Genomic DNA, 24,287 nt, shown 5'->3' on the forward strand with positions numbered 1-24,287 from the left:
GATGATATCAATAAATAATCTACTGTAGTTTGTTAATGTTGTTAAAGAAAAATGTATACAGATAACTCAGTGGGTTGTGGCTAAAAAATCCAAAACTGTCGTCTCAGATAATCTATAGTTAAAAATTATTTTTTCCTGTCTTTTGGATCCAATCAATAAGTTACGGTTAGTAGTTTGATAGGAAGTAGCTAAGGAGCAGGCATGATAATTATACTTCCTGTTACAAAATTTTTAATGTCAGGCGACTACAGTACTGTTGGTAAAGTGATTACCATCTATAACCGAACCGTGTTTGTAGTTACTTCTGACAATACGCTTTTTTATACAGTTGTACATATTTATGCATTTACGAACAATTGTATCCGCTCGAATCACCGTTTCGTTTTACAATGCATTATTATAGATGCGTATGAATTCGAATGGCGTTTACGCTGTATAGTCTTAAACGGTAAATATATATTGTTTAATTCGTATACCTATATAATATATATTTATATTATATAATATATAACGAACACGTGATGTTTACTCATCCGTAATTTTATTTTATTTTTATTCCGACGATGAAAATAAATATATGCGAGGACACGGACTTCCGGAAATAGTATCAAGTTGTTTACGTCGTGGTGCACGTGATTATGTATTAGGCGAGTATTATAAATACGACGAACCGATACTGGTAATCATCGTCGAATGTATCGGTTACGAATTTTGAGATGAATAATGATAATTATGAAAATACGTGTGCGCGCGCGTGTACTACCGAATAAGCGCCAAAAGTTTTTTTTCATAAATATAAATAATATAGGCATGTAGAGATTGCACGTTAAAAGCACTTATACAAATAATGATCTTAAATGGAAGAATTGATTTTTCAAAATGTAGAATGTTCGGATGGATTAGTCATTGGTTGTTTACACGAACGTGAAGTGATCGAATAAGTTTACGCCATAGCAGTGACGTATTTAGGGGAGGGGCGATCGCCCTGGGTGGTATTTTTTTAGGGGTGACATCAGATTTTTACACAGCTCATGAAATGGGCTGTGTAAAAAACATTAAAAACAAAAATGTAACAAATAAGTTAGAAGGCGCTCGAAAAGATAACGATAATGTAAAGTCTGTTATACGGCCTACGGCTGGTTACTGGAAAGTAAGTTCCGACGCGCTCAGTAAGTGAAAAAAGTTAAATAATTTTTTTTTTTTGGGAGGGGGAACGTTAGCACCCGAGCGCCAAATTTCTGAATACGTCTCTGTGTCATAGAATTGGTGCGAGAAAACTTAAATAATTCTCCTTTCCCAAAAAAAAATTACACTAGGACCAAATATCATAGTACCTTTTATTTATACTATCATTTAACTATCATTTAACAGAAAAAAAAAATATTGGACCCAACTGTTTACGTCGCTTGAAATCGAATAATCCAAAATGAGCGCGCGTGTACAGCATATTGATTTTCTGTATAACTCATGACGAAAATTGGTAAAAATCAAAACCATTTCTATGATGACGACGGTCACGTATGTATTTTAATCGGATACATTGGTTGACATAACATCCTGTCGTAGGACAGGTACTTTTTCCTTGTTCATCTTCACACGATGATGTCTGTTTACGAATCGTCTTAGATCCTGCAGTGCTACTCTGCGCAATCGTTCATATTAATCGTTGATTATTATTAGCCCTATTGGTCTCGTGAAGGTACCGCAATCAGTGCGCGTACATCGCTGCAGCAGCTACAAGGTCGAAACTCGAGATTGAAAATTGTAGCCGACGACGTGTGAAGAAGAACAACGAGAATTTAGTGTACCAGGAATTCATAAACGAAAACCTATGTATGACTCATATTCCGCTCCGCGATGATGAATTCTTACAAGCCGGTCATATCCTTTTTTTCCCCCGAATCCTATGTTCTTTTCTCGGGAACGATGCACATAATATTATTACGATTTTCGCTGACCGAACGACCGAGCTAGCCTGATAATATAAAATAATATTTGAAATCGGATTGGACTCGGTGCATTAAACAGTTACCTTTTCGACTTGTTGCTGCGAAGTGAGGACGGCGGTAGCGGTAGACGGACGGAAGGAAATCGAACGGAAAAGGAAAATATATTATTGTTACATCGTTAATGGAATGTACACGGAATACAAGAGCACGCGCACGTAATGACGAGAATAACGATCCGATTTTTCCGAAGAAAGCCGATTCCCGTGTAGTGTACATAATTATTATGTACAAGAACGTTTGTATGTATGTATATTTGTATACGTTATTATTATTATAAGAGCGCGTTCTGTTCGTTCACCGTGGACGATTTTCGGTCGATCGAACCGTATTGAATTGGAACACAATAGAATGTTGAAGGCGATGCGCGCTCGCGTAAACAATTATATTTCACACGTATTATCGATAGATGCACATGCCTGTAGAGGGCGAATGTTAACGCGACTCGCCGGAAAGAGATGAAAAAATATTATTTGAACACCGTGTGCACACTCGCTTGTGTGTTTACCCGAAACACGCGGTGTACAATATGAAAAATCGAAAAACGCGTCGTGCGTACGGTTTTCGTACGTGTTGCCGCGCGTCCCGTGGAAATTGGTAGAAAGAATAAAAAAAAAATAACACGCATTACAATAACAACGAAACCGGTTGCTAGGCGTGTATGAGTACTGCGTGCTTGCATGCGTACGTTTTTCAGGTAAAACATACGCGTAGAACAGAAGTATTAGTTTTTGTCGGTTACAGTGCAATGCAATTTGTTCGTGTCTTTGTACAAGGAGTAGAGGACATAAAAGGTGGAGGGTTTGTACATTTTATGGGAGTTATATTTTGAAACCGTTGTATTTTGATTGCGTCGGAAACTTTCGCTGTGCCCCACGTTCGAAGACCGTAGATCCATTTAAGGTTTAAAAAGAGTTTTGTACATGAGAACTTTTATTTTTAGTTTGGTATGTTTATTGCCAACCAAGGTATTTATTAAGGTACATTTATAAAGCAAGGCGTTTGTCCAAGTTGAGTCCTAAGTATCTATCTGTGTTAAACATTGGAATAGGAACGTTATGTAGGGTGACACAAGGGCAGAAGGTGTGATATAAAGTGAATGTAGTACAAATTGATTTATTTGAATTAGGTTTAATACGCTATCTTGTTTACCACCTGGACCTTAGATTAAGATTCGCAGAAGTAGTTAGAAGCAGTGCTCGACTTGAAGGGGACGGAGTACGCCAACTAATTTTCAGAAATGTTTGCGTCTCCCTACTATTATAACGCTTAAAAAGTTTTAAGGATGCTCTTTTTTTTTTTTTGAGTAAACATAGTCTCCCTTTTTTAATTTTGCCAAGTTGAAACTGGTTAGAATATTTTTTTCTATTGGTACAATAGCTTTATCGTCAGCGTAATCGGCTACAATATATTTTGGTATATCAGCTGGTCTGATGTGTATATATTGAACAATAAAGAAGAAAGGATTTCACCTCGAGGAACTACAGTAGAAGTTCACTCCATTGTTGAAACTGAGGATCCTAGTCGGATTTGAAAGTAGCGGTCCGTTAGATAAGATTCAAGTAAGATAAACAATAACGAGGAAAGGATTTTTTTTTTTAATTTGAAAAGTAATTCTTCATATATATCATTATATCAGTATCCTTCATAACTAACCCTATCGAACGTTTAGCTAACGCCAAGGAAAGCGCACAAATGCATTGGTATTTTACTTCTAGAGAAAAAGAGATCGTACCGACTGGTCTAAGTACTTGATGTTCCGAGCGAAAACCGAATCGATTCCGGTAAGATCTAATATGTATCTAATACAAGGTAATAATCGTTTCAGTATTAGCGTTTTTAAAATACCTAGAAACCGATTGGTCCGCACGGGGATGGGTAACGAAATAAAATAAGATCGAAGAATGTGTACACGTGGATTATTATTGTAATTATTATTATTGATTAAAGCAGGTATGGTTATAATATGTATTCATGTGATACGTATGAAATGTTCGTACGCGGGTTCTAGCGACGCGTGTACACCTAATCATTACATGCATAGGCGGTACTACGGGAGAGACAAGGTGGGTGGCTGCCCCCCCCTGCGAGTTCTTACTCCCCCTATACATTTAAAATATTGGTTGGTAACCCCTCATATTACATGCTTATTTGGAGTCTACATGGTTGTATGTAACAATATTATTATCTACAACCGTAGGAGCCATTCATGTAAATATGCTGATAAGATTTTTTGCACCAAAATTTTCAATATTTTCATAATTTATTTTTATCAGTTGACAAATCATGAACCAATATTATTACTTTATCATCATCTGTATCACAAACGCTTTGTATGATTTTATACATTGATGTGAAGTGAGTATTTTATTTAGTATTCTAGAGATTTTTGGATAATACTAATTAATAATAAAAATTATAAACACAAACCAAAGTAAAAAAAAAAAACTTTAAACGAATTTTTCATACAAGAACCGTCACGGGTGAATTGTGGTAAGTTATTATTTTAAAAACGTATAAGATAAAATAGTATAAATATAGGTGTTTGTAAGTGTATTGTTCATTTTACAAAATAATCTTATTCGAAATGAGTTAAAATAGTTATCAATAAAATACTTTTTTTACAGTATTGCTGGTCTAAAGATTTAGACAGAATAGTGCTAATATTTAAGCATTTCCTGGCTACCCCTTCTGGGGTACCCCTTCCTGGCGGGGGGCCTTGGCCTAACCTAGACTTGTCTAGTACCGGCTATGGTTACACGTGTATCACCCGATATCGCGGGCAGGTGGCGCGTGCGACGTCTCGTTACCGACGCGTATAACATCCGCGGGCGTACGGCACCCGGTTATTCGAAATATTAAACGCGCGTTCCCTCGTGATACACCACCGAACGCGTGTTACGTTCGTAGCCTCGAATGGTAAACGTGTACATAATTTTTTCCGTCATCATTCGGTTACGTTGTTGCACAGTTGACAAGGCTGTGGTGTTTTTTTTTTTTTTTGTTCTCATCTACAACAAACCTATCGACACGCACCGACGGAACGGGTAATTACGCATGACGTGTACGTCGTACACACGTGTGGAGCCCGACCTGCTGCGTGTACACACGTACGTCGTACGTGTACCACGGGCTTACCGTACGCGACGCGCGCGCTCATCCGGCCGTCAATCCGCACTCTTTCGCAGTGCACTGCGGCCGCGGTCACCAAACAGTGGTATCTCCGGGGCGCCTGTAATTGTTCCTTCGGGGTCGGCCCGGTGATATTTTTCGACCGGAGAATAAAAATGGCCAACAGTTTATCTTCTCCATTTTTTTTTTTTTTTTTTATATAAAAACACGAAACAAATGAACCGGTCCACACGAAGATCATCACTCCCTCCCGATGTTCCAATCCATCACTGGCCGGTTCCCGTGGACAGTGAAACAGTGAAGCTATTCCGTATACAATATTATGTACTCGTTATAAACATACGATCGACGGTGGCAGTCGTCGTGTCACCGATCCACACACCGCGTCTAAGTTTTCCTCGCGCGAAAAATTACTTAATACGATGGCGCGTTACTATTCTGAAACGACAACGTGTAAATATAATTTCGTACACGGATGATACGCACCATATCGTGTTGGGCGCAACGTCGCGTTGTAATAATTGTTTCAACCAGGCAAACGACCCGTCGGTTTCGGTCTTTACGTACCCGCTCATATGACACGTCCAACTCATATGTATAAACCAACCGAGAAAAATGTAACAGTGTGCTCTGGCGGACGTTCCACGTTTCAGGAAAAACGTCGGATTCGACATTTTTTTTTCAATCGATTTTTCGATCATCTTCGATTTGGTATCGGTGCAAAATCGAGAAAGTGAAACCACGGTCGAGTGTTTCGCATACCTAACATAGTTCTAAAGCCGAACGTATATTTTAATTTGACTTGTATTTTTACTTGTAATACTCTTTCAATACATTCATAGTTAGGTGCCAAACTATAAAAGTACGATCCCCAAGTGCATGAATTGTAGTGTGAAATAGGTATATATTATTAAGCGATATAATGTAATAGGTGAACAATCAATAGCACAACAATTAAAAACATTTTTACAACATATTCATTGTTCCATTTATTTTGAAACTGATGGTTTTCTATAAAGTTAAATTTATTTTCAAAATCCGTTTCACTTTGAATTTTCATAATTATGTAAATTATTCGATTTACGTGATTTGGTGTTATTTAAAAACCGCAATTCGAGCCGACTTACCAACTCAATTATTTTTGCTTGCGTAAACTACTGTACACGTGTAGTGTTTCAATTCGAGTTCGGGAACGGTTTTTGCTTAGTGTGTGAATACGGTTCTAAGCACACACTGTATAAATGTATATAAATATATTTATGCGTGTACGTATGCAATGGTATTGTAACGATGTTATCAATGTATATATCCTGCAGACGGTGCTGCACACACGTGTCGCCTTTTATCACAGAAATCAAATCCCAGCTATGTGTGCAGTGTGTTTTATTTATACAATATACATAAACATGTGTATATAAGCGATCATATGGACATATGGATAAGTATTTGAAATATGTACGTAACATTGTGCGTGCGTGTGTACGAGTGTGTGTGCTGTCGATGTCAAAAGTACGTCTTGTTTGTTAATAGCGTAATTATATGTAAGCGAAAGTTCAACATCACGTAATATTGGTACCTAATTATATATGCTGTGCACCAGTGGCACCCGCAAACTATATTTAAGTGTGGCTCAGACCATACTTATTTTTGGGATATGGAGTCTTATGGTTTTAAACACTGACCATTGAATTTAATTGTATGACTTATGAGTATTAGTACCCGAGAGATGATAACGTATTAAACGTGATACGTACCTGATCAGTGGTGGGTTCAGGATTTAATTTTGGGGGCCAATAGTCCAGGGATATTTTTGGGGAGATATTTCCTTATTCACATTAATAATACTTGTGTGATTTAAACTTTGGTTATGTTGTTTTTAAAAACCTTTGAACTTGTATATCATTTGGATCAAAAGTAATCTCCCTACTCCAGTGTACTCACTCACTCAGTTACACGTTCACACGTTCCATTACTTACCTATATATAGTATTGAATTAATTTAATTTAATTTAAGCCAATGAGGGGGGGGGCGTAGCCACTCGGGCATCCTCCTTAAATCCTGATTGATCATTAGTTATCGTTATAGGTGGTGGGGTGGTGTATATGCAAATATTTTAATCCTACTAATTCAAAAATCTATGGGCGCCACTGCTCTGCACAACGGCTTAAGTAATTTTACTATATCACGCGCGTAGTCTGCCTGATTAGTTATTATTGTAATTGCAGTGCGTGATCAATAATATTTTACGTCTAACTGATATTGTGCTGATATTAAAAAAACTTTTACGTTACTATAGTAATTATGTATATCGTTGGTATTCGGAGTAAAAAAAAAAAAGGATTTGATATTTTTTACTGTTTACCAGGTAACTAGTTAAATTGGAAATTATACCTAAAAACACAGCATCACAGCATACACGAATAAACTAGTTATATTTTCGTTACGTTACATGCGTACTGCTGACTATCACACTGAACTGTTTATTGATATTGTACATCACAATTTTATCAGTGTGTTGTTGCACATTGCACTATGCTGCGGCCTGACATGGTGATTCTTAAGTCAACACTATCTTATCAGTAGTTTGCAGAGGCTCGACGTAGTCAGAAATGTCCAATGATCAGAGACGTAATATATATGTGCACCTTTACAGTTTATTTTTAAAAAAGAAAATCGGAAAAATTATTATTTTAATCAAAACTAACACTATATTACACACTTATACATGTGTGTATATATATATATATTCTTATGTATATGAAACATTATGTACATTTATTATATTTATATTTTTTCCAAGTGAACAACACAATACCTTAAATATATGTCGCTTGATATTTAATAATACCATATAGCTATTGCTATAAAAATATAGTTTTTGTCTTCCTGTTTTATTAATAATTTATTAATTATTTTTGTGTATTTGATATTTGAATTTAAATTATACTCCTTTGGATCGTGGATTTAAAAGGTGACCTCGAAGTGTATAGAAATACGTTTTTAAAAGTTCATATTGTTCCTCAACTACCTACGCTATTAGCTTTTCAGGCAACGAAATTAAACCAACATTTATTAATATTAAAAAAAAAACCACTATACACTTCGAAGTAAATAGAAAATATATTGCTAGTACTTGTTTCTATCTTCGTTTTCGAAAAAATAGAATAGAGTATTTCGGAAAACAATAAACTTTTCACATTTGTAATTTATTTTTCGAACAAATCTAAGCTTCTGTTATGATGTGTCAATAAAAATTATAATACAAATAGTATAAACAAGTTTCGAAAAACTTAAAACATTATAAAACCTTTCGCAAAATCTCAAATATAATCCTATTGATCGGCCTTAATTTTCTTTATCGATAATCTAGCTTATATTAATACCGGCTCGTATGTGGAAGTTCTTACATTGGTATATTTTATATTATACGTTTGATTGTGTTTGAAAAAGTTATAAATGTATCTTGCTTTGAATAGTGTTCGTCGACATTTGGCATTGCAGTGGGGATAGGTCGATCAAAGGAAAACACATGGTATTTCATATACTACACTGATTCATCTATATTACCGAGAAGAGTCTTGACTTTAGAGAATATATTATGTTAATTAGATTTTGAGCTCAGAATTAGTACTAACAAAACTGCAAAAGATCTGAATTTAATTACTCATATCCTTAGCGAAAATTCTGCTTTTGATCGACGACGTGTAATGAAATTAAATATACTGTGTACGGCGTGTGTCTAGAAAGTTTGCGAAGTATACGTGTGATATAATCATATTAATTTGTAGCATTCACATTACACTATCGATAACTTGTGTAACTCGAACATCGAACAGAACTTATATTGGCGAAAATATCTGTATGGATGTGATACTTTCGAGAAGTTTGTTTAGTAAACGGGTACAAATATGTGTAAAATAAATCGAGGTACTTGTTTGTTAGTGCCGGGTCAATTATTCAGCAATACAAACACAATCCGTTCGAGGAAGAGGTGTTCTCATGAAACTCACCTCATAATGTAATATTGTAGTAAGAAATAATTCTATATTTTCTCATAACCAATATTGTTTACTAAGTACAGTTTTTGTTTGACTCCAATCATTAAAGTAGCATTCGAATTCAGATCTGTGATTAAAATATGTTATTACGTTATTACGGATTTAATTCTTTAGAACAATGATTTTTTTTTCTTCAAGCTAAGCTAAATTTATAAATCATGGACATTTTTTTATTAAATTTACTTGACTGATACGTTTGCTGGTGGAAGGAGACTACGCTGGAGACTGGTAGATTTAGTCTAAGGCTTTCGAACAAATCATCAGATAATTTGTTGCAGGACAGTACACGGTATGTGTCACGTTCAGTTATGTGTTATATTGAAAGATCGACACTACAGGATATGCATGTAGGGGTTCCTCTCGGGACATCAGGTAGGTAAGTATAGTATGATCTATTCGTGATCATTGATGGCAGTTTCTATTTTTCTATTTTAATGTTCGGCCAATGTAGATTTGAATGTTTTATTTCAATAAGTTTGGACCAGAAGTTTTGTCAGGATTGTGCTGAGATCAATTTTATTGTACCTTTGACATCCTGTAAAGAGATGAGTGCAATATTACCTGTGGGGCTGTTGGTATTCTTAGCGAGAATTTTAGCTTTTTCTTTGCTTTTTTCTTCGAATAAGTGCCGTTATTTATATAAACATTTTGCTAATACAGGTGGATAACAAACAACAACGGTAAGGTTACTATAATATAATGACGTATTAAGATACGCTATGCATAGGATAAGGTACACTTATATAACAATTGTATGTAGATATTAGTATGTAGTAATTGTTTTTGAATTACATTTTTCATATCATCAAGATACCGGAGTAAATGTACATTATTTAATGAAATATCTTCGTCAGGCGTTGTCAGTTTAATATTGTACTGTAAACATGCATCGAAGTGATATTATTGTACAGTGAGCGGTTAAACAAAATTATACGTGTTACATCGATAACCGTGTTATCTATACGTTCGAACGAAACCAATTTAACATAATTTTTAATTTTAATTTGTAACCGTTCTATGTGACCACTTACGCGATAACCAAATTCTAAGCACATTTAACTCGTATTAATGTATGCTGTATCATTCATATTGATATACAATGTACTGTGCAGCGTAGACAGCAGTATAACCTACTATTATGTACATATGTGTTTTCTGCCATAAGGTCTCACCATACGCGTGTCAAATAAGCCTATGCGCTGCGTGTGTCCATGTTAGCAATCATTGTACTCGATGTATACACATCATGATTGAAGTACTCTTATACTATTACGTACTGTTGTAATGATTCAGGCACGCGTGCAATATATTTTCAATGTTAATAGTCATCCGCCGAGACCGATCCTTAAGAATATTTGGAATTCCACGTCGGTCGGAGTCGGCATAAACGAGAATTTCAAACGTATTTTACACGTAAGTACTACATCGTACACGCAACGAACTCGTACATAGTTGTGCAGCGAGCTTAGTTGTTCAGTTCAGTAGCACGGGAAGACATATTTAAATCATGGTTTTATTTTTACCGTACAGATTTAAATAACACATAAAATACAAGACGTTTATTTCCAGTTAGTAGGGTGGTTTTACGTTTATAAAAATGAATGCCGAACGAATCGAAACCCGGAACTCGATGGGAAAACGATTCTAAAATATTACACATATTATTATGTATTATTAATAATATATATGTTACCGGTAATATGGATAATCCGGTATTTTGCAAAATGCCTAGGCATTATACAAAATGCCAAAAATCACTAGGCAATAAATTATGTATACATAATACGAGCTTTGCCTAAATATTATGTATAATGCCAATCGTGAAGTAGGCAATATGAAAAAAACTAACAAAATTGGACATCGCCTATTACCAACGACTTTACTTATCGTTTATCATAAATTTGCGTTCACGATTTAACGCAATAAATATTAATATTCTTTTACTGCTATAATAATAACTCTGAGATACAATATTGAACATACTATTAATGTTATTACAATATCGTAATTTTTCGAAATTTTTGTGTCTCGTTTTGATGTTGCAATTATGCATACGATTTATATAAAGTCAAATTTTTAAAACAAATTACTAATTTTTTTTAAAAATTTGGCCACTTATAATAGTTTTTTATCTGATGATTAGTATGAAATTCAATCCACAAGAATTGGCCAAGGACTTTTAAAATGTGTTTGTAAGTCCAAGTGTCAAAATAAAAAGCGTATATGCCTTAAAAATAACATTTTGTGCACTTCAAAATGTCACTTTTCTACAATATGTTGTAATAAATAAATAGAACTTTAAGTAAAATATTTATATAATAGTAATAGATAAAATATAATAGTAGAATATAATATAATATAAAAATAATAGATAAAAATTAAATTTTGTTCGTAATATGAGTAATAATGTATAATAATTATAAGAATCTTAATATAATATAAAATAAAATGCTTTGTACTTTGCCTAAAAAAAAGTTGGCATTTCGCATAATGACTAGGTATTTTATAAAATACCTAGGTTATATGTAAAATAATATTGAAAATCATATATATATTTATATATATATGTTTTATTTACATTGTCTAAAATGGGTCGGCAATTTGCATAATGTCTAGGCATTTTGCAAAATACCTGAATTATCCATATTGCCGGTAACATATATATAAATATATATATATATTATTACATTACAGGTGCGAGGTATTATGAGCATATATAAATATTTATGTACCGTACATGCCGTGTAATATGTTTGTTTCGTATTTAGAGTGGTGTAGGTTTTACGAAAGTGAATCAAATTGTTTGTCTATAGCCAAATTTAGATTTTGGTTGCATACAATTAACGTTAACCAATAATTACTGAGGTGTTTTTCTTAAGAAATATATTTTCATTAATAACTCTCTTATGGCAATTATTTTTTGAATTAGAAACACATTATGTCATGACTTATTTAGTTAAATACGTATCCGTCGTTCTGTGACGGTGCTAGAGTTTTCAAGGTTATAGGCAAAATTAATGTTTAGTCTTATAATTTATATTAATAAAATATTTTAAGTTGAGTTAAATCAGAACCGCGGGGCCCTGGGCAATTGTCCCTATTGCCCACCCCCTCGAGCCGTCCCTGCCGTTGTTCTACGTGATCGTAAACTTGTTATATTTTGAACGCGGAAAAATTATTATTATAACATTGATGTGTTTTTAATAGAAAAAAAATTGATTTTCAAGTAAAACCTGAAATAGATTTTTTCGTTACATTGACCCCGAGGAAAAAGCATTGTCGTTGACGTAATATTTTTGCGAAAAATATGATTCGATTTATTTGTTTTCAATTGTTATTCAGTAAAATCGTGACATATTTTTTTGAACCCTTAAAAGTTATCGCCTTTTATTGAGTTATTCAATATATAAAATGGCGTATCGAAAAAAAAAAAGAAAAAATGTTTTAGTAAGGTGTACTAACGACTAAATAACAGTTTAAATGGTTTTATTAATAATAAAGTATCCAATAGTTCTCTTCGACTCCATTGATGATAATGGTAAAATAAATGTACTTATTATACGACTGCCTGTATATATATTATATGAATGTTTCAGTTATCTTTACTGAGCCAAAAGAGTTGGCATTGCTCAAGTTGCTGTCCTCGATGACATTTTACCAATTCTATTCTTATACGGCATTGTTGTTAATTTATAATAGAATCATAATAATATATTTCAGTAGTGGTTCCTTTTGACAGCGAACGATTACGATGAATTCACAAACATATTCATTGCGGACGAAAAAGAAATTTTCTAATTACATCCGCACTGTTAAAAACGTGTCCACTTCGAAGAGGTGTCCATTTTAATAGTAGTTTTACTGTGCTCAAAATGATATATACATATATAACGATTATCATTATATATTTAAATAATTTAATATTCATATCATTAATTCGTTTGTTCTTAGTTAAGGCAGTCACAGACGGCGAGGGCAGTTTGTTTTCATAGAAGTATCCCAACATTGCAGATCGACTGACGTCGGAGCAGAAAAACCCGTTAGGGTGTACAATTACTGAAAATATAATATAATGTCTTGCACAGTGGTCCGCAAATTAGTTTAATGATCACAAGGTGGTATCATAGATTATATAAATAATTTCATATTAAAATCCGTGGTATTATAGTCACTTATTGGTACTATTTTATATAAATATTACTTGATACTATTTTCCGAAATAATGATGACGAACGCGACATCTAGTCGATTGGTTGAAAATCATCGCTGCTTAGGTACATATTTAGCCGTTCACCCGACGATATGTATTACCCACACGAGCGTGTAAATTAATACTAAAAAACGACGTTACGCATTGTTGGTGGATGTAATTGAAATTATCAAGATCCGTGTATTAAGTCCGTTGGTATTAGTAACGTAAAACAATTTTTTTCGGTTTCGATTTTTTTATTTATACGATTAACGAGTATTTGCACAATACGTAAATATATTTAAAAAACAATATTTTTTCATTCTCACCTTCGCTCTTTTACGTGTACAAGTGCTTTAAGTGTGTTCGATTTTTGATTTTCAAACTGAACTTAAGTTTATTGTTTGCTTATATAGAATAATATTTTTCCCGCTATCATATCGCTATAATATATGTTCAGTGTTATCGTTTTTTTTTTTTTTTTTTTTAATTAATATTTTTTGAATTAAAAGGATAATTACCTATAATAACATTTTGTATTTATACCGACTCTTATCGAGTACATCAATTTTTTTATGACCATTTAAAATGTAAATTATGCTGCACTGAACAACAGTTTTATAATTTAATTTTGTTTATACACAATTTAAGAGTTTTGATATCAAAATGTAAACACAATGAGCCATATAATTTAATTTTTTATTAAAAAATTATTCAATTATTTATAAATATCTTACCATTCTAATCCAAACAATACGTCGAAACAATTATCTCTATTTGTATTCTGAAAAAATATTTTTTTTCCACAACAAATACGAGGGATCGAGGCACATTTTAAAAATTGTATTTAGTTAATTAAATATTTAAGTTTGAAATTCTGTATTTTTTTGAATTTTCAACAATATTTATTGCAATTCAAATTACAAAAATTAAAAATGTGACTTGACCGTTTCCTTGTACATATTATGGAGAATCCGTATATTTTTTCAAAATGAAAATCGTGATAATTTTCGACACGTAATGTTGGAATTAGAAACAATAGTTTTTGTTAAAAAAAGACGTGGTGGTGAGGCCCCTTAAATTTATAATAAATGGTGGTCCCATTTTATCAATGCTGTTTGAAAAATTTCATCATACTACTTATTTATATTACACATTTAAGGGTGCATGTAAATTCCACCGATTGCTACCTTTTAGACCTTTTTTCATATAAATCCTACCGGTACGTTTTTTTTTGTCTGAAAAAATAATGTAAATTCCACCGGTAAGTTTTTTTTACCTGAAATAAAAGTAACATTATTTAGGTAAAATTTTAATCCAAATCCAATCTGATTAATTAAGATTAGATCATTTATGTGGATATAGATTTATTATAATATATTTAATGTATTTATATACAATAATTTAAAATTTAAAATTTGGCTGGTTAATGTTTAGATGCATCTTTGATGAATTGCATGATGGTAATATTATTTTCTTTGAATACCGAAATTATGGTGTTTAAATATTTTTGGCGTGATTTTGATTGTGAATTTCTAAGATTATTAGGTTCATTAATATTGTTTAATTTAATTTAAGTCAATGATTGAATATCTAATAGAGCTTTTGTAAAGTGATATATATTTGGATGTGTGTTCTTAAAGGAGTTTTGTGTTTTCAGGTCAAAAATAAGTACCAGTGAAATATACATTTTTTTTCAGGTAAAAAAAAAGTATGGGTGAAATTTACCGGTGAAAAACAATTGCGCCCGTCCTATATTTTTACATGAAAAAAACACAACACTATTGCGCCCAGCTAATTAGCTCGATAGCACCAGGTTTTACCTTTTTACCTGCAAAAAACGCAACACGATTGCGCCCAGTGAAGTAGCTCAATAGCACTCCGTGAAATATAAGGTCTTGCCTTTCTAACAATTTTCAAATATACTATTTAAAAATACGGTCAGTGTGTAAAACTCAAAATTGTTAGAAATGTAAGACCTTTTATTTCACAGAGCGCTATCGAGCTATTTTGCTGGGCGCAATCGTGTTGCGTTTTTTGCAGGTAAAAAGGTAAAACCGGGTGCTATCGAGCTAATTAGCTGGGCGCAATCGTGTTATGTTTTTTTCATGTAAAAATGTAGGACGGGCGCAATCGTGTTACAGCCGAAATTTACATGTTATCAATCCAACCCTAAAATCAACTACCTGTAAATCAGTGGAATTTACAATCGCCCCATTTTACTGAATGTTTATAAAATTGAAGATAATTATTATTATTTATGCTACACTGTAAATAAAATTACCTTTAAATATATGGTCATTGTTTACCATAGAAACTGCACCTAGAAAGACAATAATAATAACAATTATCTTGTGACTGAATTGACTGAACTATTTTCTTGCACTTCTTACGAACGTGATTAAAACCTGTAAAATGAAAATGTTTAGATTTGCCAGAGCTATCAACAGGAGAGTGCGTGGCTTAAAAAAAACTGCGTAAAAATAGCGGTAAAGATGATTATCAAACGGTCTTAAATGACTTAAAAATCCGAACAAGAAGTATACCATAGTTCAACAGAATCTCCTATTGCTGTTCAGACTAAAGAATCAAGGGCCGGTCAGTCATTGTACGGTAACAATCATTATCGACCGGCATCCACACACTTGGAAAGACACGGTTAACTTGATAATAGTTACAGAAATGTAAGTGACTTTTCTTTTTCAAGCGGAACTCTAGCTATGACAATGCCTATGCGCTAGCATTCGCTAAGGAACCTTTATTATCCAATGGCTTCGGAGACGTCATTGGACCCCGGCTACAGTAGTAACAGGTCGACAGCAACATAGGTTGCCAGTGAAATCCGAGAATTGAAAACAAATGTAAGAATAACAATAATGCCAGTGTATCCAATGAATCATTGGATATGACTGTACCTTTGCGTCGTTCGAAAATGTTTAATCCGTAAAACAGGCGATTTAAACTCGGCATGTCCGGCTCGTAACTACTTGACTTAAAACGGATGAAAAACGACTGTCAGAACTCAGTATTCATACAGAAATCGTTACTATTGACGGTTTCGGAAATTTCAGTCGAATACGATGAAAGAAGCAGTGATAAAATCCGATTCGATAAAAGCAATTCGATAAAATCCGTTAGTGTCCGAAATGTCCGATCCATCCACCTAACGAACTGGTTAGGCTATAAGTATTTATTTTATCGGCCACTTCGAAAAGTTTGATAACAAATATTATTAAATTACTGTACAATAACCAGTAAGATATCTAAAATATGTAAATGTGATTGGTTTTGATATAATATAATTAATCATCATAATTTTGGTATTATTTTTATTTTCAATCGAATGGTATTTATTGAAGTGCATTTGGATAAACAATATTTATTGTTTTTCTGGCGCGTAAACAAATAAATTGGAATGCTTTCTGATGCGTTAGGATGCCACACACAGCTGTCCATTTGAAAAGCATGGATTTTTCAAATTTAGTCCACACACTTGTAGCGATTGTCCTTATCTACCTAATCTGGCGATTTTAAATTTGCATCTCGTTGCTCAGTTGTTTCAAATGAACGGAATCGAGCTTGACGTTCTCTGGCGATTCCCAATCTTGTATCTCTTTGCTCGGTTGTTACTGAAGCTCGTAATGCCATTTTCTTTCGTTCTTAAGGCGTAGAGCTACCGATCGATATATTTTCGGGAGGCATAACTGCACGTAAATGGCGTAATTATAACAAAAAATAAAAATAAAAACAAAAACAAAATATCAATAAAAACTTTTAATGCCAAGACGCACGTGTCATGAAAACAAATAATAAAAAAAAATAATAACAAATTCAGGGATAATAATTTCTTTTGCACTAATTATTATTATTATTATTATTGAAACTAATAGCAACCATATAAAAACAAAAACGTCCACCATAAATCTCAAAATGTCTGTTTGAGCACCTCCCGGGGTTGGGCTTATCTTATGGCCATAGGCCTAATATATCTCTGTACAAAATTTCGTCGTAATCGGTCTAGCCGTTTAGGAATGCATAAAGGCCAAACAGATAGAAATCCATTTTTATGTATACAGATGGATTGATAGATTGTTTTGTTTTATTTCAAAATATTGAAATACAATACGGTAAAATGCATGGCCTCGAAGCAAAAATATTAGCACTAAATATTATCCGTCTATTATAATATATTACACCCAAGTATTAATTTACGGATATTATTTATAAATATGATTACCACTAAATTCGGATAATTATATTATCCAGTTTAATGGGTTACCTTCACATGATTTTATGATTTCTTATATTATACTTCATTTTAATCTTGTACAATTTCCATATGAAAACCAAATATTTTATGGTATTATTTTCATTTAAAGTTATCACGCACCACTATAAATATTAGAATAACTACAAAAGTTCGGCATTGATCTTATCGAAGGACGCACGACAGAGCACAGTAGAATCTATTAAATAAAATTAAAACATTGCGTGTCGAACGAATGACAATGCGATATGCCGTTAGTATGCGTTATCCGTTAGAGTAGGTATAATGAAAAAACAAAGGGACGTTTATGTCAAATATGAAACGAAACGTGTAATTTTGTGATTTTATTACATTTTACACGTTCTATACATAAGAATTTATAAGTTTTAATTTTTCTTTTAGAACTTGTATAAATTATTACAGAAGTATGTGCGTCAAAATGTATTCACTTTTGAAGATCTTAGAATCGGACGTATAGGTTATATTATCGAAATGAATTTAGAAACTTTATAAATACAAAAATAATTATCTATAAAACTTATTCTTCAGCTCCGGTCGAAAACGACAATACGGTTACACATATTTATAATTCTAAATATCATCTCCGTATGTAAACCATATAAAGAGTAAACATGTATTTTAAACATGCAATTAGTGTTTTATATTTTGTATTATATTTTATCATTTATTTTCATAACAGCGATGGAAAAAATCTTCAAAGATTATCATTATTATGTTCATGACGGCGGTAATATAACTTGACACTTATGGCAACTTGGTTTCGGAATCGTAAATAATACGAGTACATACGAGTACAACTGAAATCCAAAACCCGGTCTATATCACTCTAAATATCGATCAAAAGCATATCGCGAGTAGGCTTATTTATGTACTTCTCCATGGCCAGTCGTGCGCGTCCCATTGAGACACGTTTGATTTGTTGATATTGCGCAATCGATAGGATATAATTCACTGTGTTTCTCCTGGGACTTGAGGTCCTGTAACGCAAACGATGATAATCCTGTGGGTAGAAATACGAGTAGAGTTTCTTAACGTAAATCGCTCTTGACGAATGTTCAATGATTTTCAAGTTTTCGTTCGTTTAATTAACGGCGTTAGCGTACGCTGAAAACATGTAAAACGGAACGTTAGAAAAATGTGTATTGTTACACGATACGATAAGACAATGGAAACAAAAAATGACCCGGGTTGTCTTTTCAAATCCATCACTGTTCATGAGTCTTTGTTTAACATTTTGACAGAAACGAATAAATTTGTTTCATGGCCTTATAATGGCACTTTTTTTTCAGCGGTGTATATTTTATCCCGGCCGTGAAAATGCATCTATAGATTTCGTGTATAGTTATTTGCATTTTAACGAAAATCGAATACTAACTATTATATTATTGTTCTCTATGACACAGGAGAAACGTTGGGAAACACTGCTCTATATGAATCCAAGTCGATCCGCGGATACAGTCAATAGGAGAGTATAAATACTTATAAATTCAAAGGTATATCCGTCTCAGTCATGCCAGGACTAATAATTAATAATAAACGACTAGTACTATTCACATTGTTTAAAAACATAAAAAGTATACACTTTATCGAACCGTTTAAATCCATGAACTTAAAAATGTCTATTCAAAATGTCACGAATTTTCGTTTTATGTTACTACATATTTCTAACCATTGTAATATTAGAGCACTACATCTATTCCTGCATTGTCAAGGGGTTATTAACGTAAGAATTTATTAGTTGGGGTAAAGCTTTAAATTCTAAAATATAACTTAAACGTCACAATGACTGTTTGTTTTTAATTTTTCAAGTCATGAATTATGACTCATACAGAATAAAAAATGTTAACAGTTATTAACTTGAAATATATTTGATGAATATGTGTAAATAATTAGTTTTAGGTTAACACAGATTTTGATGTTAGTAATGTTCCAGCTTAACGTCCAATATCATTCCATTCAAAAGTTCTGAAATGTTGCCTATATAAAACTAGTCAAAGTGGTTTATTAGATATTTTCATCATATATTTTCAGTAATTTAGGAAATAAGAAAATTAATCATTTCAAAATACAATTTATGTACAATGTTTAGGATCTATGCAATTTATTATTATTGAAATTTTATCGAAATGTATTTCCTGAAAAAAATAAATAAATCACTGTTTAAACAAATATGTGAATTTCGCATTTTGAAGATGGTTTATTAAGATGCTTATTGGTTGACTTATATATACTTACTACATCATAGGTATCACTAAGGGGTATCGAGGGGTATCTTTGCTTTCCCGAAAATTGTTTTAGGGAAGCAAGGGCGTTTTCTTTTTGCTACTCCAAAAAAGTTATAGATTTTAAAAATATATTCGAAGTTTATTATTCAAGTGTATACGAACATAGACCATTTATTATTGAGATTGTATCCAAAATAATTATATTTTGTAATAATTCCAATACGGAAAATAAGACAGTTTATACACTGTGCGTCATATCAAGATTTATGAAGAAGAGTTAAGCCAGTTAAGTCAGTCAGTTATCATGTTAAACCTTTAAAAATGTATTTTTTATTTTTCTAAAAATAAACTTTGATACACCAAAATTTGGACTTTAGTGACGCCTATGTATTACATAATAATATATAATGTATAGTATTTCATAGAAACGTGAGGATTTTCGTTGTATAAAAATAATTTTGATCATATGCCATTGTTAAAAATTTAATAAATTAAATATTATTCGACAAAAATTACGTCTTAATTTAAATTACTTTTGCGGTGAAACCTAATTCGTTTTTAGTACACTTAATGTCGTATTATATTACATAAGTGAACACATCAAATAGGTAATTTTACACACCCAGATCCATAAATATTTCCAATAATGAAAGCAAATAATATCACTAACGGTTATCGTAATTTAATACTATTGTATATACATGACAAAATACAGAATAAAGAAAGGCATATGAGTCATTATTTTCTAATCACAAATTATACGATACTAGTAAAAATATATCATTAGTAAGACTAGATTCAATGTTGATACCTGCAGAAATTTCATACTTTCTTAATACTGGTGTGTTTAAGCAAAACGTACTAACTTATGTGTCTCATCCTAGCATAGTAAGTACAAAAAAAAAAAAAATAAAAATAAATTTACAAAAATTAGTTTTATAAAATACAATTATAAGTAACTAGTATTGAAATACGACTAAAACAACTAGCTTCTATTAATTTTAAAAGTAAATGAAAAATAGTTGATCATCTTAAGAATGTCAAAAGTGACGAAACGGTGAGTTTGGTAGATAATGGCTTCGGATTTTTTTCTTTATTTTAAAACGAATGGTTTATTTAGAAAATCTAATACGAACGTCACACAATAATATTATGTTGAACGTCAATAAATTGGAGAGCCATCATTGAATACAATGCAGGGAAGCTGTTCGTATCTCTAAACTATATCTTATCTGCCCTTTTTCGACTCCACACAAGATTTCAAATTATAATGTGAAAAGACAATTATATAGATTACTGCCATATGTGTATAATTGATCCTGAACAATTATGAACGACAGGTACAAATTATAGCGTGCCAGAACAGGTGCTAGTATGTGTTCACGGCAGGATTTCGAGTATCTAAGATACCGTGGTTATAATAAGGTCAGAATCATAACGTCTTTATATCTACATATAGTGTACCAAGTCACATTTGTATTTAACCGTGGTAAGAATAATGTGAGTGTCTAAGTGACGGACGATGTAATTATACCTATACGCCGAAATAACGAGGCGCTAAAATGGTAAAATATAACATAACGAATATTACCTATTCATTCTTAGTACTATAAATTTATGCACAGGTTCACAGCGTTGAATCTGTATCTTCTCCACCAGGTACTATTGCTGGTGCATTTATCATCTACTATATTAATGTATATTGTAGTAGACAAGTATCATAACGACTAAACGTCTTGGATTTTAGAGCATGAGAGCTATTAAAACGGAATGCGGATGGAACAGTGATCCAATACGTTTTTGACTTTTAATTAAAGAGAATTCCGGTTATTATGCACTGATTAGATTTACATATTATCCGTGAATCTGGTTACCTCGTAGCGGTGATATTCAACAGATAAAGGGCTTGAACAATAAGCATTTATAATATTAATTTATTCAAATTTAAAAGCACATTTTTACTCTCCATCTCCGTCTCTATCTTACATCAAATATGGCATATTATTCAAGGGTGAACTGACTTGGGAGACAAAGACGCAATCACTTCCCGCGCCCTCAATAGTGTCATATTAATAACAATTATATATACTCGTATACAAAATATAATATTAAAATATAATAGTAAAACACCGTTCGTTTACTACTAAACTAATCTGAATTGAGATGAATTGAGCACTGTTAACTAAAGATATTTATTAATTGAGACGTGTTAATAATAGGTCCAGTTGGTAAAGACCACGCCCCTATAATAATATTATTATTCACACGTGCTGATCATAATTTTTATGTAATATTATATGTTCAAGGGTTTTACATGCTATGTAAATGAGTTTACCGTATTATTTGTGTTAAAAGAACAACTCATATCTAAAATAAGTCTGAGATTGCTTTTAATAATCGTACAATTAAGATCAATTAATGCTTCAAAAGCATACTGATTTCCTATTCTACTATTTAAAATAATTATATTAATAAAAAAAATTATAGTTACACTTAAATATAAGAAAAAAATATAAAACTCTCATTTCTTCGACAGTTTAAAGTGTATATTGACATGTGTTGCAATTGAGAATATGTCATATACTCTTAGTATCATTTTTCTCGTTACATTTCTATAATTCAATGTTACCCATGTACGCTATCGTATGTGCCACAAATCTTTATTAGTTGGGTTTATATTATCACAATATTGAATACCATAATCATGAGTTTCGCTAAAAAACGCACTGAAAACATACAGTATTTTTATTTTATTTTTCTAAACCAGTATAAAACTGGTTTGTTTCTTTTCATATGCAATTGTTTAAAAAAAACCTGTCTAACCGAATCACCGTATGTACCGTAAACAATAGGTGCCGTCTGTTATTGTGCACTGAATTTTTTGATATAATAACCTGAAGTCGTTAATCTTTTTTGTTCCAGAGTTAATATTACCGTTTAAATTTTTTTAAAAAACTAAGCGTAATACATAGATTTTTAGCTCGGTATGATAGAGTGGGAAACATTTAAGTAGCTAATAACATTAACAAATGGTGGCGTGAGACGTCATGGATATTATACAGAGATTTTAAACAATAATTATTGGTTATATAATATCTCTGATATAATCACAGTAGATGTGGTGGCGGTAGAGATAGAGCGCGGGTTGCCAATAGAACGTGTGCATATTAAACGTATTATTTGATCAAGGACGTTTATAGATTAGATCGATGATGATAATATTGATAGTTTGGCTCAGTGGCGCCAAAATCCAAGTATTAAATAGGGTAAAAAATATTTAAAAAGGTTAAAATATATAAATATCTACCCTAGTGGAATACCGGTGACGAGAGGGGGGGGGGGGTTTTGGTAGATAATTTTACTCAAAAACTATTGATGCCAGACTTTAATTTTGTAACGAAGACTTTATACGGTTTGGAAACCAAATTTTGGCTCAATATGAAGCGGCCCATCGCTCAATTTACAAAAAATATCGGGTTAAAGCTTATACATAACATAGGGTTCAGCGCCACTGGCTAGTGATAGCACGTGCAAGTAATACGTGTTATTTTTTAAAATTTTTTTTTTTTATAAAACTATAGTGCCCTGCGTTTCCGCATTCGTGCACTGTGTTCAGATTATTAATACAAACATGGCGATCGAAGCGGTGAACAACTGCTCTTTGTGTGTGGGTGTAATGATATTGACATGAAAAAATATAAAAAAACGAAAAATACACGCAGATACACATCCAACAGTAAGCATTAAAACGTGTATTCACATTTATGGAGTGTTACAGTGTAACCATACTCGTGCGAACACGAATACCATGCTACAACTGAATGGGGGATAGTTACTTTGGATAATTAGTACCAGATATTTTACTTAAAGTATAAATAAGCTTATTTATAAAATATAAGATAATGTAAAACTCTTTTTTTTATTTAATTTATTTGTTTGTAATTTGTAATCATCTGCACATGTTTATATATGGACATCATTTTACTAACGAAAAGAGGAGCACTAGATCAAATTATTCCAGTAAGGTCGATAACCGTACTATCTATATTTTCCGTAAAATAGAAGTGGAAAGGTGTTCACTATGGACTCATTAAGTTTTCGATGAGTGTTTGAAATGTGTTCAGGATGAGGGTCGGTAGCAAATAATATGTTCAGAGAAAATATCAAAGGAAAAATGCCACTTATTATTTTATTTGAAATATATCACTGGGAACGCGTTGGATAACGTTGAAAATCTTTTTAAAGCGAACGATGTACCTTAAACGTGTCGTGTGGAAATCGGTGCCGTTCACCCTTAACGTCGTTTTACCCACCAAGTCGCGCGAATATTTTGTGTCCGATAGACAGCGAAACTGCAAACGTCGTCCGACAGGTCGCACTGTGTGCCG

Source organism: Sipha flava, unplaced genomic scaffold, assembly GCF_003268045.1.
Source record: "Sipha flava isolate LNK unplaced genomic scaffold, YSA_version1 268_pilon_pilon, whole genome shotgun sequence".
In the NCBI taxonomy this organism is placed as follows: Eukaryota; Metazoa; Arthropoda; class Insecta; order Hemiptera; family Aphididae; genus Sipha; species Sipha flava.